Here is an 18,279-nt window from a genome sequence, read left to right as displayed (position 1 = left end):
CCATCTTTGAATAATATTTACTTGATTCTATAATGCAAAGACACTAAATATTGATTTAACTTAAAATGGTGCTGTTGCTTTAAAAGGCGAGTGGGAAGATGACGTGTGTGTGTGTTTAGGAAAGGGGCAGAGGGATGGCATAGAGAACTAAATCTTCATCTTCCATTGAACAAAGTAAATAAATAATATCTAAAATTGTAAAAAAAAGCAAGAAAAAAGATAGAGTAAATGTGATCTTTGGAAATATGGAAATAAATGCCAGAAGAAACAACAGTAAGTATTATATGTGGCTACTTCTGGAGAACAAAAGTTAGGAGTGGAGATGGGTGGAACAAGGAGCTGCTATTTGTTATTATAAGATTAAGAATGTTACTTGGCTTTTGCTTTTCAGAGACGCAGTATGCTATGGTGCTTACAAGCCCAAATCTGGAGCCTAACTACCTGGTTTAGCTTTCAGTTCTGACACGTGGGCAAGGTAGTTAATCTCTCCATACTTTGATTCCCAGCTTTCAAATGGGAATAATAATAATAATGCCTGCCATGTGGGGTTGTTGTAGGGCTTGAATCGGTTAATAAAGCACTTGAAAGAGGGATACTCAGAGTTTTATATCCATTTGCTATTATTGTTATTATGAAACTACTTATTACATAAAAATTAACATAGAAAAAATTAAGGAGTAAGCGAATTTTGCTTGGAACTCTGTTCCTGAAGACTCATTCCTTGCTTCCTCTAAAGTAATAGCATTTTATCTACTCACTTCAGTTTTGCCCTAAATGTACCAACTTCTGTCCCTTTCCTCAGCTACAGAAAACATCAGTGACACAGGAACTACAGAGAAGGCTGAGGACTGCAGCTGTCACCCACACCACTGAATGGGTGCCTAAGGAACCCTCTACAGGGTCATGTAAGCCTGCTGCTGTCTGGAGAACATGGCATCAGCCTAGAATACACCAAGCTTGACTTTGAGTATGTACTTTTCAAGGCAACACATTGTAAGTCAGCCTAGATCACTGTGATCATCTTGAAAGGTCTTGCTATCCTGCCAACATCCCAGACAAACCTGTGCATGTTTAAAAAGCAAATGACAGAAGCACGCAAACACATGTTAGGAATCAATTCTTTACTAGCCTTTCAAGGGCAAAAGAGGAGCCTCACCTTCTGGGCCCTGTGCTTTTAGCAGGCCATGATCTTACGGTATTATCACACTGTGGAAAAGCAGGAAGGCTGCTGCTGTACTTTACTCTCCATCACTACTCTGTTTTTATCAGTGACAGTTCATCTTCATATTAGCACCCACACAGGAAGGCACTCAGTGGTGACCTGAGACCTTGCAGTGCCCATTCCCACTGCCCCACAGCAAAGCACACACACAGACCCAGGTGGAACCCAAGTGCCTTCCCTATGAAACAGAGAGAATGAGCATTTGCTTATAGCCCTGACACCTCACTCTGAGACCTTGCATAAGTATTTTCAGTTCTTCAGGCCTCAGTCAGATCCATTGGAAAATCTTAACAGTCGTACGGGCTTGAAGGATTAACACCCTTATTTCCTTTAGGGTGAACAAGGCTAAGGAAGTAAAGGGACTTGTACAAGATAACAACTGAATTAGAATTGAGACTGGAACCTCAGTCTACCGAGCCCCAGACACTGTTCTTTCCATGGTACTTTGTCACTGCCAGACGCCTAAATTACCACCTCCTGATAATCTCCTTTTTCCACATAAAAATTTAGAACAGTACCCAGCAGTCCACAAAAAGATGCTATCACTCTTTTACAATAAGTCCTTTCTAAGGCTTTGCTACTGGATTTGACCTTATCAAGAGAGTAAACTCTAAATCAGTTTAAACGGACCTTTGTTTGCATATAGATAGTCAAATGGCGTATATGCCAGCAAGTTCTCATGCAAAGTCAAAGACTCACCCTGCCGCAGAGGATCCCAGAGCCCTGGGGAAAGGGAACTGCTTCTGAAGAAGAAATCAAGGTGGAGAGCCAACTGCTCCCCTCCCGCCTCCCATCCCCTGCCCACACCCACCCAAAGGCCAGTCTCTACCAAGCTGTTTGGCAACTCCGTTCAAGACAGCTTAAGGTCCAGGAGTGGATTGGGAACAGCGAACACGCTGGCAATCATTTTCCTTTCCCTTGAGCCCAGACTTCAGTGGGCGTACAATGTGGCATTTTGCTTCTGATTTCAACCACTTCTCCAACAATTTAGCAGGAGAAAAATAAGAGCCTGTGCCAGCCCAGGAGCAGCCAGCCCCCAAACCCCCTGCCTCCCTGGCATGGAGGAACCCTTGGTTACCAAGACCAACTCCCCACCCCAAGACCTAGGGGGCAGGCCACAAATTACCTGTAGGACAACACAGGAAGGTTTATCCTGTGTTGAGTCCCAAGGCAAGCAGATGGGCCTCTGATCCTGGTGAAAGCAGCTTAAGATATCTATGGATGGACAAGCCATTTTATTTTAAAGCCACTCACAGCAGTTATTTGAAATTAGCATTTGTTTGCTCTGGTATCGGTGTGTATTAGTCCGTTCTCACATGCTATAGAGAACTACCTGAGGCTGGGTAATTTATGGAGAAAAGAGGTTTAATTGACTCACAGTTCCACAGGCTGTACATGGCGGAAGGTGAAGAGGAAGCAAGCACATCTTTACATGTTGTAGCAGGAGAGAGAGAGAGCGAAGGGAGCAGTATCACACACTTTTAAACAACCAGATCTTAAGAGAACTCACTCACTGTCATGAGGACAGCAAGGGGGAAATCCACCCCCATGATCCAATCACCTCCCACCAGACCCCCCTTCCAACACTGAAGATCATAATACAACACGAGATTTGGGTGGGGACACAGAGCCAAACCAGATCACCATGTAGTTGCTAGAGACGGGAAGTCTAGAACACAAGAAAAGGAACATCGGGGCATATTGTCTTCATTTTTTGGTTTTCCCTTGCTTTCCTGGTCTTGCTTCCCTCACTCATCCTCCACGAAACTGACAAGTAATACAAAACACTATCTCAGTGTGTCATCCCTCACAGAGAGTTGTCCACAGCTCCTCAAATCTTCAGCATAAAGTCCTCATGAGGTTGCTTTAGATGGCAATACCAGCTTCTTTTTTGCTGCTCCCTTACCCCACCCTCTGCCTCAGTTACTAAATACCCTTTCATGAAAGATCCACTGGGTTCTTAAAATTTCTTCTATCAAGATGCATTTTTTAAATGTTTGTCTTTCTGGCTAGATGATGAGCACTGTACTGGGGACAGCAACTTCCATCTCTGTGTCTCCATACCCAGCACCTTGCAAGTAGAACATGCTCAGTAAAGGTGTATTGATTTCATTATTCATAAGGGCAGGAAATATGCCATATTCCTTTTTTGATCCTCTAGGTAATAAGTTCTCAAAAGTAGTTTATGAATAAGGGAATAAATCATAAAATGTTATGTCCCCAACTGAAAGAAAGTATTTGTGCTTTGTCCTCAGACATATGCACATCCAAAGACAATGATTCCAACATGGGCCTTGTCTTTAAAGAATTCATTGTGTCCTGCAGTTCCCAGACAGCTGCCTGCCGCCTGTTACTTGTGTTCCATCCCTTCAGGCCTGAGGCACTGCTGCCTCCTCTTCCATTTTTGACTTCAGGCTGTTACACGCTGCCCTGCAAGCTTCCTCCACTCCAAGTGGCACCGAAGCAGGAATGAGCTCCAGTTTGGAGATACTGGCTCTACAGACAGGAGCCACTGGGAAAGCTCGCTAACGTTTTCAGCTGGATAGCTATAGCTCTAACCCACGGATGACACGGGCCTCTGGAAGGCCTCCACATTTCTCATACATTTCCATGAGAACAAGCCTTCATTATTGTCTCATCAAAGTAGCCCCAGCAGTGGTGGGGCCCGGGGTGGGGAAGTGGGAACATATAAAATAAGGTATGAGGGTGGAGGTTAAAAAGGATAGCCACTTTACTTTCATATTTTAATTCTGCCTTCCCCAGCCCAAAACATTCACTTTGCAATAGATGTGATGGGCTGACATGTGTGTATGAAACTTAGTGAGGCTCACTGGTATTTCCTTAAAATTATCAATAATTGTCTCCCAGGAAGCAGGGGACTTTAGCCAGGATGTGGCATGGCCTCCAAAGTTTGCTATCAGTCGTTTCCATGGAAGCCTGCATTTGTCAAAGGGCCACCGGCACACCCAATAGACACATTCTGGCAGGTTTGTGAATTGCTACGTCATATAAAGGCAGGTCTGGCTTGAATTCCTAGGCTCCAGCTCCTCTGTGGAGCTCTGGTCACACTCACGACACAAACCATCTGGAGCCTCACTCTGGCACTGTGTTATTTACTCGCAGTCCAGGTGGAATTAGAGCCATAACTCACTGCCGTCCACCCCTCTTCTCTGTGGACAGCACCATACCTCATCTCAGCACTTGCTCCCTTGCCATCCATCAGCCATTCCAATTTGGGAATCACTTGCCAAAGTGGATGTTTTTCTTTGGAGATTATTGTTATAAATTAACGTTTTAAATTTTGGGACCAGTTCATCATTTTGGGAGATGTTTTGCCTTTTTTCCCTTATTCTCACCTGTCTCAGACTTAGGAAGTGTGAGACACTCACTTATGCTGCTCCAGTTTTCCCTTCCTCACTTCATAAAGAACTCTGGTAACCAACAGACCACATGTCCCAACCCCTTTTGCTTCTCTGGGATGTCATCACCAAACAAACAAATAAACCAAAAATGAAAAACTCTTACCAGCTCAAGGTCCTCAATGAAGAAAGCCACTGCTAGTCAGTTAACCTTGAGCACATTACCAAATCTCTCTGTGCTTCAAGTCCCCCAGGATGAGGCAGAATAAAGCTAAGTCTTGACAACTGTACTGGGCAGTACTAGGCCATAGTGAAGGAAGGACTGGCCTTCTGTTTGGGCAAAAGAGGGAAAGGCAGCAGGCCATGTCTGAGAATTGGAAGATTATAAGGAGTTTGCTGTGGCTGAAATCTAGAGCACAGGTGGTGGAGTGGAAAAAGATGAAACCGAAGAGGTGTGGGGGAGTCAGATGCTGAAATCCCTTGAATACTTTCTAAAGAAGCTTGGATATGTTCTTCAAAGTGATATTCCTATCAGTCGTTTAAGGTTATAAGAAAAAGAGTCATCGGTTTCGAATTTATTTTTAGAGATATCATTGTCAGAAATGTGGAGATTGGATTGAAGAGATACAGAAGTAAAGGGTAAAGGTTCCAAAAGTAAAAGTAAAGACCCCAGTTAGGGACTATGGCAGCTGGGCAGGTGAAGATGAATGGTTGCCTGAACCAAGGTAGTATAGGAGACTCAGAAGAGAGGACATATTTAAGAGGTTTTTAGTGCGGTCACAGGGAGTGAGGAAAATGAATGGCTCGAATAAACTTTCCAGTTTACTTGAAACTTGGAAAACTGGATGAACAGCAATGCCACTCACCAACGTAGGGAAAATAGGAAGTGTTTCAGGGAAGGAGGATAAGGAAAAGAAATTTGGTCTGAGGCTATTTTGAGTAAGTGCCCATGGAATACTCAAGAGGGGTTTTAAGTAGTATCTTAGTATGTTTTGTGCTGCTATAACAGAATACCACAGACTGGGTAGTGTATAATAAACAGACACTTATTGGCTCTCAATTCTGAAAGCCAGGAAGTTCAATATCAAGGTGCTGATGAGAGACTTGCTGTGACATCACAAGATGGAAAGGCAAAGAGAAGGCAATGGAGATGCTGCAGAGCTCTTTTATCGGAAACCCACTCCTGTGATCACGGCATTGATCCATTAATGGGAGATGAGCCCTCATGGCCTAATCACCTCATAAGGGTCCCATTCCTGAATATTGTTACAATGGCAATTACATTTTAACATGAGTCTGGGAGGAGACAAGCATTCAAATCATAGTAAGTAGGCAGGAGAATTTTCAGGGAAAAGTCTGAACTGGAAAACGGAGTTGAGAGTCATTGGTGTGTACAATATACAGAACTTGAAGACACAGTAAGATGAGATCATCCAGAGGGCACATGGGGGATGAGAGGAAAGGTCTGCAGTTGAGACCCTGGGTAATCACTAACTAAAGGCAGACAGAGTTTAAAGAACAAAATGGCCACTGTGTCAACTGCAACACAGACAGGAGTCTGGTAGGGCAGAAACAGGAATGAAGTGGGCTGGGGAATGAATTCTTCGAGAAAGCAAATGAGGACAGTGAATGTGTCTCTCAGGAGGCTCAAAGCAGAGACACACGGCCAAGGGAGATTGTTGGTTGGCTTGTGGGCTATTGTTGTGTTTTTAATAGCTTTTATTTTGGAATAATTTTAGATTTACAGAGAAGTTGCCTAGACAATGCTGTTATTCACATTGTTAACATCTCTCATTACCACAGTACATTATCAAAACTAAGAAACCAACATGATACAGTACTATTAACAGGATTCCATGCTTTATTTGACTTTCACCAGCTTTTTATCAAAGGTGTTTTTTCAGTTCTAAGATCCAATCCAGAGTACCACATTGCATTTAGTTGTCATATTTCCCCAATATCCTCTGGTCCATCTTTCTTTGATTTTTATGACCTTAACAGGCTGGAGGAGCACTGACCAGGCAGCCTCCGGAATGTCTTCTAATATGAGTTTTACTCATGTTGAGACTGGTGTTATGGGTTTTGGGAAAGAATGCTATAGAAATGTCCTTCTTATCACATCATATCAATAAACATGATATCCACATGACAACATTGATGATGTTAACTTAAATCCCTTGGCTAATTTCTCCAAGGATTGTAAAGTCACTCCTTTTTCCTTACCCTGCTCTCTGCTCTTTGAAAGTGACTCACTAAGTCTAGCCCACACCCAGGTATGAGAGTGGAGCTGAGGGTGGGAAATAAGCTTCACTTTTTCTTTTGTTTTTAAGATGACAAACATCTCCCCAATTCAGCCTATAGTCTTCATTGTCTTCTTTATCTTAAAATTGCAAAATTTGGCATCTCCAGCACACAGTAGAATACTTGATCATATGACATTTGATTTTGTTCATCTGTTATTTCACATGTGTTATTCAGGGCTCTAGGCAAAACAGCTTAATAAACAGCCTAGTGCTTATACTATACTCCTTCCTTTCTTCAACCGTTTTGATTGCCATGTCCTATCATTTTTACCAACTACATATCTCTTAAACTCTGTCACAGGTGATCATTGAAAAAAGCTTTGCCAGATCAACTGACTCCTAAGTTCCTTATCTTTTCTTCCAGGTAGAATCCCATCCTCATCCCTGACTCCTAGTATATACAGAAGGACAGCAATAGAAAATCGACTCCCTGAAGGTATTCTCTGATATGGTTTGGCTGTGTCCCCACCCAAATCTCATCTTGAATTGTAGCTCCCATAATTCTCATGTGTTGTGGGAGGGACCTGGTGGGAGATAACTGAGTCATGGGGCAGTATCTCCCATACAGTTCTCATGGTAGTGAATACGTCTCACAAAATCTGTTGATTTTATATGGGGTTTCCCTTTTCATTTGGCTCTCATTCTCTTTTGTCTGCCACCATGTAAGATGTGCCTTTTGCCTTCTGCCATGATTGTGAGGTCTCAAGCCACATGGAGCTCTGAGTCCATTAAACCTCTTTTTCTTTAAAAATTACCCAGTCTCAGCCAGGCGCGGTGGCTCAAGCCTGTAATCCCAGCACTTTGGGAGGCCGAGGCGGGTGGATCATGAGGTCAGGAGATCGAGACCATCCTGGCTAACACGGTGAAACCCCATCTCTACTAAAAATACAAAAAATGAGCCAGGCATGGGGGCGGGTGCCTGTAGTCCCAGCTACTCAGGAGACTGAGGCAGGAGAATGGTGGGAACCCAGGAGGCGGAGCTTGCAGTGAGCCGAGATGGCGCCACTGCACTCCAGCCTGGGCAACAGAGCGAGACTCCGTCTCAAAAAAAAAAAAAAAAAAATTACCCAGTCTCAGGTATGTCTTTATCAGCAGTGTGAGAACGGACTAATACATTCTCTGTACCTATGGCCAGTCTCTAGTGTGTTAAACAGGATACAGAGTGAAAGCACAATGCAGCACATGAACCTAAATGTTCCTTTCTCAATTGCTCTTCAATTCTTAGGCCCAAAAGCCTCTGTTTTGGCTTCAAAGCTTAGAGTTTATCCTGAAGAAACAGCTCATAAAATGTCCCATTCCTGATGTTTTTCACAGAAAATCCCCAGAAACATGTGTTTGAATAAGAATATTCTCTTTTCCCCATGACTATGCTTGCAGGGTAGCTGGGAGGTCAGGAAAAGACAAGCAAGATAACTGGTTCCAGAATCTTTTCTGCCACTAACCTACTATGGGAACCCGGGTAGCCATTCCAACTTTCATACCTCAAGTACGGCATTGGTAAAATGAAGGGTTTGAACTGGCTGATCTTAGCTCATTCAATTCAGTCCACCAGCTGCCTTATTAAGTGGCTTCCACTTGATTCCATTTCTGAGATTTCTCTGTTATAGTCATAGAACATTGTGATTGGCTTTGGGAATGTTGTGTGGGAAGCCATATCCCAGGAGAGTCACCTGGAAAAGGAATTAGGGCTATGCAGGTTACATTCCATTCCAACTTGGTGAATTGCATGAGATAAATGTGAGGAATCCCAGAGGAAAGAAGGGGCTCCTAACCTCTTGAGAGACACTGCATGCTTCTTCCCAGAGGGCTAGAGACTTGGCAGCCCTCAGTTGCCTTCAGCCTTATCCCATCAAGTGGAGTTAGCTTGTGTTGAGCTCGCATGACAGATGGCTCTTTGGGCCTCCAGAGTGCACCTCAGCCATCACCAGATTGTCAAACTGCAAACAAAAGCCATTCATTGCCCATCTCCTCTCTTGATTTCTTCCTAGCTTTGTAATATTTAAAGCAGAAGATAAGCCATAACTGTCAGAGGGTCTGCAATCTCCCGCCTATATATGTGAACAATACTTTTCTGAACCTCAAAGATCAATGCATATGATTAAAGAATATTTTGCTATTCTTGACTGCATAGACAGTATAGGTAATGTAGTTTCAATACTGTTATTTTTTTTACATTACTTCAGGGGTTTCTAATCTCTTCTAAGAATTACCAAACAGAGTCAAAATGAGATTGTCTTAGAAAGTTTGGATGAAGGGCTGCCTTGCACATATTTACTCTTCTCCCTTTTCCTCTTACTGTTAGAGGATCCCTCCTGCAAAGAGCTAAAACACTTATAAGATGAAAGAAGAAAAGAGAAATGAGGAGAATATCTGGGCAAACTTGCTTTCAGGTCGAGGAGATAGCCAGCACCGTAGGATGAGAGGGACCTGGGATCGGACTTCCACCTGAAATGTTACATTTGCTGATATCTAAAATCCAACCATTAGAAATTCATTACTTCAACAGAAATGTTTATTCATAATTAAACAAAATCCCTCACAATGTCTAGACCCAAGGTTGTTTTCAATCACTGACACCTTCAGGCAAAGACTTTGATATCAGGTGAGCGATTACTGGAGGAGTACAGCATCATGTGTCTGAGACAACAGAGGGGGCATAGGACCCAGATGCTCCCTAGTGGGGTGTCAGAGTGTGAGATCTTCTGGCTCCCTCTAATCCCAAAGAGAAAGAAAAAAACACATAGAAGGACATGGCCAGTGTCATGGTGGCAGTGGCATATGTCTTTATCCACTGCAATGGGAGCAACTGGGCACCTCTCCCATTAGTCAAAAAAGCATGAACTGGGAATACAGGGGCCTGAACTTAGAATTTCAACTACAGAGTCAGAAGGAAGGTAGTATAATCGCTACCATTTTTCCCAGCTTAAATGGTCTATGTTGACTTCAGATTAGCAGATATTTTCTCAAATTGACAGGAAAACTAGGAAAGAAAAGAGGAGGAGGAAAGACTGGGATTTAAGGAAGATGAAGAGGAAAAGAGAATTGGAGACGTAAATGTAGATGTAGTCTTGTTGAGACTGCCCATATGTGAAACATATACCTTCTCTAGTGGTTCCAGGAAACATTTCTCTTTCTCCTCTGTGCTTTACATTCCAATATAGTAAATCACATTCTACTGTGTCTTAGATTCTCTTAATAGCTTTAATTCTACTTGTGCCACAATTTACAAAATAATTGAAAATCCATTATTTTATTTGATCTCTCACCCCTCTAAAACAAGAGGAAGAAGAAGAAAAAGGAAATCTATGAATTTGGCAGGAATTCCTATTCCCTTTCCCAGGGAAAGATCCTGGGGCTCAGTGATTTGCAAAAACTCTCATATATAGCACATCATGGGGTCAGCTGGACTCAGACTCCAGTCACCAGTCTTCATCCTTGACAGGTGCTCCTTTCTTAATAGCCAGTTCTGTGGAGCTATCAGGTTTCTTGAAGGTGTCTTCAAGCAAAGCCTGCTGAACGTGAATTTTATCTCCCTCACTGACTGTTCGAACTTCTACTCCAAAAGAGCATATAAAAATGAAGCTTAGAGTTAGCTTAGCTGCTTATATCATTGGTAGGACAGCAGTTTTCAAACTATACTTCTTACAGCCTTAGAGATCCGCCAAGCATCTCCTGAGCTTCTGGATGTTTTTGAGCTGTGCAGCTGGGTGCTCTAGGCTTTCCCCCTGATTCCATCTGAGAAACTCCACTTTTATCTGCTTTATTTACTGGTCTCCCTGTAGGTATTAAGAAGTGTTTGAGAACCACTACAGGGCAGGTTGTAGTCTGTAGTGTTATTTCCAGCCTGAACCCAAGTTCCAGTTTCTTTACATGACATGCCAATAAATCTCTGCTTCATGGCCTCCCAATAGAAGAGGTAAGACAGAAGCAGCCCATTGGTCTTCAAGACATATTGTCATCTGTCACATCAGGATGCCCCTAGGGAGTCTTAAATCCAGAGAAACATGGGAGTAGTCATTTCACATCTTAAGACCCTTTGATGAGCGAAACCTCATTACCACGTGTACACAGTAGCTGATATTTGACACAGACTAACTGGCCTGTTTTCATTCTTTTTAAATACCCAGAGGTATCCCACCTACATGAGGAGCTGAAGGCCTACAAACTGTGACTATAAAAAAAGTTTGCACACTACACAAGTGCTAAAGAGCACCTGAAACCACTTTGCGTCTATTTGTTTTGCCCCCTAATATGAACACTGGTATATTAGTGTTTCTTTTGAATTCCCCTGGGTTTGGATATTATACACCCAAGTTTTAGTTCAAATTGAGTTTTCACAGCTGGATTATAAACCAATGGAAATGTTGACCCAGCACCAACTATATCATTCCAAACAGGTGTTGCTTTAATTAGCTTTATCGTAAAACAAAAATTAAAAATTAAAGGAAAACATTTTAATGTGCCTAAGACTTTCTTATGGTCTTAGAGGGAACTGGCAAATTGTTGAGGACTTTCAAGCCTTATCTCCTTTTCTCAGAGGTTCTCTGAAAAATTCAGCAACACTTCTGAAGCTACAATAACACACCAATGGTTTAAGAGAAGAAAACATCTGGCTACCCTGGCATTTTTGCCAGTGAAGGAGAAAGTTTTTAAATGAAGGGAGAGAGGCTTCAAAGTCCATTCCCCTAAGTCTTAGACGTCTTACCTCAGGCAGGGAGAAGACAGAAAGGTAAGGCTTGGGATGTTACTCCTAATCTGAAAGGAGATTATCACTATGTTCCATGCAAAGACAAAGAAGTTCTCTGCCATTTCAATTCAATGCAGAAAGCATGGCTACTGTATACTTATTAGAAAGGTGGAGGAGAGGTTGCGGAACTCCTACCCCCAAGATGTATTCAAGCTCATTGTCTCACACATAAGAAGCCATTTATAGAACAAATTAAACTTGTGTATGAATTAGCTCAGGTGTGTCAACCTTTCAGCCAGAAAGCACAAACTTCCTCTGGATGTTTAGGATGACTTTCTGGAAGAGGAAGCTGAGGGACAGGCTAGGTTAGGAGACTGACTACGTAGAAAGGAGGCAGTGGAACAGCTCGGGCTGTTCTCTACGTGCCATCCATTGTTCTCTACTGTGAAGGCCCACAATTCTTCTGAAGCAACTTCCTTCTCCGATGCCTCTCTTCTCTGCTCTTCTGGGGTGTGTGTGTGTGTGTGTGTGTGTGTGTGTGTGCACGCGAACCACAACCCCACCCCCCTAAGAGAAAGAATCTGATTGGTTACCAGTCACCATTCAACATGGGGCACCTCTATCAGGCAGTTGTTGCACCACGATTCCTAACAAGCTGTTGGTCCAGCCTATAGAGCAGCAGCACTGTCCAACAGAAATATAATGCCAGTGACAAATAAAAGCAACATATGTAATTTTTAATTTTCTAGTAACTACTTTAAGAAAGTAAACTGAAAAAGGTGAAACTAACTGTAATAACATTTCATCTAACCCAGCATATCTAAATTTATATTTTAACATGTGTTGAGTAAAAAAAAAAATAGTAATATGTTTTACTTCTTTTTTATATACTAAGTCTTTGAAATCCTGTGTGTATTTTATACTTGGACCATATCTTAATTCAGATTAGCCACATTTCCAGTGCTCAATAGCCACATTTCCAGTACTCAATAGCCACATGTGGCTAGTGCCTATTACACAGAACAGTATATTAAGTTGTTTCTGGCCAGAGGACTAACCTTTAGTTGCAATCAATATTGGTTAGAATAACAGGATCAAATGATACAATATGCTGAGAGAACTACCCCCATTTTCTTCATGAAAGGTATTAAGGGCAAGAAGTGCATTCAGGGTCCCACAATCCATTCTCCTGCTTGTCCAAAGATGGTGTCAGTAGGTCTCCACCATCAATTAATATAAATAGGCTTCTTCCTAAGCTATACTGGTACTTTTATTCTGGTCTTCTCTATTAATAGACTAGAGACTACCTTTGTCTTTCTCCTATTTCCCAGTGATCCAGTAATTACTTTTACTTTAACAGCATTGAGTCTAGTTTTTATGTCACTGCCAAAGTTACCTTCAGCCATTTTTAATAACCCACATTCTCATACACATACATGCACCCAGGCTCATGTACATTTATTTCCATAAAGCTTGTGATATATTTACCATATTTTATAAGACTTATGACCATAAAAGATTATTCAATAAATTTTATCTCCTCTTATATACACTTTACTTAGTACATACCTCTATGGCAGCATTTATTACTATTATGGTAGAGATGTGTTTATTCATTTCCCCTTCCAGATAACACACTCAATAAAGTCGCTCTTAAATTCCCAAGGCTTAGCAAAGTATCTGGCACATAAACACCAATAAATATGTGATGGTTGAATAAATAAATGAATTATTATATTCTTATTTATCTTGAAAATTCTCAATTGAACCTGATGATAAATGGATAAAGATTTTAGAATGAAGAAAAATTTAAAAGTACATATAAAACTTTGCATAATCATCTGTATAATCTTTTTACCCTGATTATTTTGCTTTAGAGAAGGAACTACAAGCTTTGCTTCAAAATAGAATAGGCTCAAAAGGGAACCAAGGTGTGCAATATGGTGTAACAAGAGCACCACTGAATAAAGAATAAGGCGTTCTCCTCTCAGGCATTACAATTAATTTGCTCTATGAATGTAAATAAGTCCCTATGTTGTGTTATATTTAATGTTAAAATTAAAGCACTCTGGTTAGTTGATTAGAAAAGTCCTGTCTATGTCTAACTTTCTATGATTATAGAAATTCAAAAGTTGCAGATGAATAACACTTAAAAACAATCTGAGTCAAGGCTTTTATTATTTGCAATGGGAAAGATCTTAACTGATAATGGAGTATTTGATGTTTTGCTCTGCTATTACTTGTTTATGTCTACATCTCAAATTAGACTAAATTCTTCACAGCAAAGACATTATCTTGGTATAATTAACAGGTGAAACAGAGAATGGCACAGGCTGGATTTGAACAAATGTTTGACTATGAATACATGCATGAGTAACAATTACCCATATCAAATACACAGGATTGTCTTTGCTAAACAGTTAAAAGCAGGTGGGATGATGGCCCCTATTTGCGCTATCTTTGTTTCAGACTTAAAGTCTGAATACAAATAAAAAGTTCTCACACTCCCACTTTGTGTCACATAGGCAGGAAATTCTTCCAATATATTTATAATTTATTGAGAAAGACATATTGATGTCTTCCATCATGATTGTGAATTTACATATATGTCCTTGTTCTCACTCATAAGTGAGAATTGAACAATGAGAACACATGGACACAGGGAGGGGAACATCACACTGAGGCCTGTCAGGAGGTGGGGGGAAAGGGGACAGAGAGCATTAGGACAAATACCTAACGCATGTGGGGCTTAAAACCTAGACAATGGGTTGATAGGTGCAGCAAACCACCATGGCACATGTATATCTATGTGACAAACCTGCACGTTCAGCATACGTTCTTTAAATTCCATCAAATTTTGCTGTTTTTGAAGGTATTTTATTAAGTGTAAGCAAATTTCAAATTGTTGTGCCATAATAGTGGATTAATCATTTTATTTTTTTTTTTATTTTTTATTGTTGAGACAGAGTCTCGCTCTGTCGCCCAGGCTGGAGTGCAGTGGCGCGATCTCGGCTCACTGCAAGCTCCGCCTCCCGGGTTTACACCATTCGCCTGCCTCAGCCTCCCAAGTAGCTGGGACTACAGGCGCCCGCCACCTCGCCCGGCTAGTTTTTTGTAATTTTTTAGTAGAGACAGGGATTCACCGTGTTTGCCAGGACGGTCTCGATCTCCTGACCTCGTGATCCACCCGTCTCGGCTTCCCAAAGTGCTGGGATTACAGGCTTGAGCCACCGCGCCTGGCAGATTAATCATTTTATCAGTAAGAAATGGATTTATCTGTGTAATGCTTCTTGCCTTAGAGAAGATTAGTAATAGTGTAGCCACATCATCTTTCTTTTGATTAAGGTTTGCATCAGAGGTGTAAAAGTTAAAACAACAAAGTTTTAACACTCAGAATTTCTGAATGTTTCACAACATTGCAAGCCCTTAATAGCTGGCTCTAGTATACTACTGGTTTGCCTAATACAGCTTTTCCATACTTTTACTTTCAACAATTTTGTCTTCTTATGTTTAAAGTGCATCTCCTTTGAGCAGTATATGGTTGGACTTTTTCCAAAATCTAGCTTAATCTTTTTTTGTTTTGTTTGCTCAAGGAAAAGTCTTACTCTGTCACCTAGGCTGGAGTGCAGCAGCATAATCATAGCTCACTGTAGCCTTGACCTTTGCGGCTCAAGTGATCCTTCCACCTCAGCCTCTCAAGTAGTTGGAACTACATATGCACACCATTATGCCCACCTAATTTGTTATTTTACTTTTGTAGAGATGGGGTCTTGCTATGCTGCCCAGGCTGGTCTTGAACTCCTTGGCTCAACTGATCCTCTTGCCTCAGCCTCCCAAACTGCTGGGATTACAGGTGTGAGCCTCTAGGCTACTTTAGTCTTTTAATTAGGATATATATGCCATTTACATTTAATTGAACTACTAAAATTTTTAGGTTTATATTAATATCTGTTTTTTCATCTGTCACATTAATTTTGTTCCCTTTTTCTCCTTTATTGGCCTTTCTTTGGCTTAATCAAGTATTCCCTATTACCTATTACTGCTTCTAGTAGTTCATTAAATAAACATTCATTTAGTTTTGTTTCGGTGGTTATCTTGAAGACTACAGTGAGTATTTTTTATTTATTAGAAACTAATACAAATTTGTGCCTCTACCCCTTCACTGATGTGGAAAGAGCCTTGGAAACCTTGAACTTTTGAACATTGAGATTTAAAAGGCCCTGTATCTGAGGCCCTCCAAGACTACCCCAAGTTTTGATTATTAACCAGGAGGATTCACAGAACTCAGAATATAGTTATGCTAATAGCTATGATTGATTACAGCAAAATGATACAAAACAAAATAAGCAAAGGAAAAATGTACATATAGCAGAGTTCAGAGGGAACCAGACACAAACTTCCAAGAGATCTTTCGCAGTGGAATTATACAAGAAGTGCTTAATTCCTGTAGCAACAAGTTGTGACAACACTTGTCAAATGCTTGTCTACCAGGAAAGATTATTAGAGATCTACCACCCAGGATACTTATTAAATATTGGTCATATAGACAACTTCTGTCTAGCATGTACCAAAATTTCAGACTTCCAGAAGGAAACCAGGTGTTCAGCATAAACCATATGGTTCACACAAACTCTTTACACACAGTGAGCCACTCCTATTGGCTCAGGAAATGGTGGGAACCCTCCTCAAATCCAAGTTTCCAGATGCAGAGCCAACCTTGCAAGCAGGCCTTTCTACTGATAGCAGTCTAAGGACTGTTATACTAGTTTTTCTATTGCACAACCCCTCTGTATCCTTCCTGTTATTGTTAACATGTATTTTATTTCTAAATACACTGTAAATCTCATTAAATATTATTGTTTTCTAGTATCAATATTAATTTAGATTTACCCATATATTTAACTCTTCTATTGTTATTCATTTCTCCTTGCATTTTCTGTGTTTCTGACTGAAAGGTTCCCTTAAGTATTTCCTGCAGGGAAATGAGTAGGGAATGAGTTCTCTCAGCTTTTGTCAGGAATGCCTTTATTTGTTATTTGTTTTTGAGTATTATTTTTTTACTGGCTATAGAATTCTGACAGCTTTTATTTTGTTTCAGCACTTTAGAGATATCATTCCATTGTCACATAGTTCCCTTCATTTCTGTTGAGAAGTGAACTGTTAGTCTTAAAGTTGCTCTTTCAAAAGTAAAATATATTTTTTCCCCTTTGGTTATATTTATGATTTTCTCTTTATTTTTTGACAGTTTTACTCTGATATGCCTAGGTTTTGGATTTGCAGTGCTTCTTGAATAAATTCTCAGCCATTTTTCTTCAAGTATTGCCTCTGACCCATTCTCTAATTATGCTACGTTTAGACTAATGACTCTCAATTTGGAAAATTTTGTCCCTAGGACAAAATATCCATAAAACAAACAATTATTTGGCTCAAAATGCCAATAGTGCAGAGGTTCAGAAACTCTGTGTTAGATTTTTCACCATATTTTATGTGTCTCTGTCATTATTTTCTCTAATTCTTACGCTTTTTTGTCTTCATGCTTCCCTGTGAATATTTTCTGCTAACCTATCTTCTAGCTTACTGAGCTCTTCTTTAGCTCTGTCTAATCTGCTATTCACCTATTTCTTAATATCAGATATTAAAACTTTATTCCTAAAATTTTCCATTTGATTATTTTATATAGATTCTAATTCTATAATGAAATTGTTCATATTGCCATCTATTTTATTAAACATTAATTAAAAGTATTTTTAAACTTATATCTAATAATTTGAATATCTGGGTTACGTATCTCTTTATCTTGTTTATTTATTGATCTTGTTTCTTAGAATGCCTAATCATTTTTTATTGAATGTCAGAGATTGTGTATGAAAATTTTTAATGTTTTGAATAATGCAGTATTCTTTTAGGGGGGATTCGGCCTCTCTTCTGAAGGCAGGAGGAGACAGATGGTCTCAATCTAATCATAGATGGAACTGACTTGAGATGATTTACATCACTGGAAAACTTGGTCTAGCTCTGCTTGTAGAATATAACCTTCCACTGGTCCCAGCTCAGAGCCTGAAGTGTCTGCAATGACTCCTCCTCTTTTTCAAGTTTTAAACCCAATTTTTAAAAAATTTCTTGGCACCATGTGACTGCCAAAGACTCTGCTCTGCTTTTCAGTTGTTACTGTTTAGCTTTGCAGCCTCTTGCCCTATATTGCTTAATTATCAAACGCCCAGAGAATAAAAATGGTGCCAAATATCAGGCTCCCTTTTCTGTACCTTTCTTCTCTCCAGGATTTTAGCCCTCACATTTTAGTTGTCTTGGAAATCCAGAATTCCAACATTTTGTTCCCTAGACCTTAACATTGCCTAAAGCTGTACCACTTTTCGGCCCATTACAAGTGCTCGTCTGATGGGCTAATGTGAAGGTTGCGGATACTAGGATGAAAACACTCTTGGCAGACCCAAACAAACTGAAGCTAGGAAAGCATGAAGACAGAAGGCTAATGCTTGTATGTCTGAGACAAGATTGTCCCAACGACTTTTTAAAATAATCTCAAAAGAAATTCTTTCATGTCCTTTAAGCATCTCATGCTTTTTATGACCTACATTTTGCATGCATGCACATATTTCTATGACCAGATTTAACACTAGAAATTCTTTAGGACTGCAGCAATTCAGATAAAATGTTCTCAGAAGAACACTTGCCTAGTAACGGCATCTC

Source organism: Colobus angolensis, unplaced genomic scaffold (genome assembly GCF_000951035.1).
Source record: "Colobus angolensis palliatus isolate OR3802 unplaced genomic scaffold, Cang.pa_1.0 Scaffold109, whole genome shotgun sequence".
NCBI lineage: Eukaryota > Metazoa > Chordata > Mammalia > Primates > Cercopithecidae > Colobus > Colobus angolensis.
The sequence above is the reverse complement of the archived record's forward strand: the minus strand, read 5'-3'. Positions refer to the sequence as shown.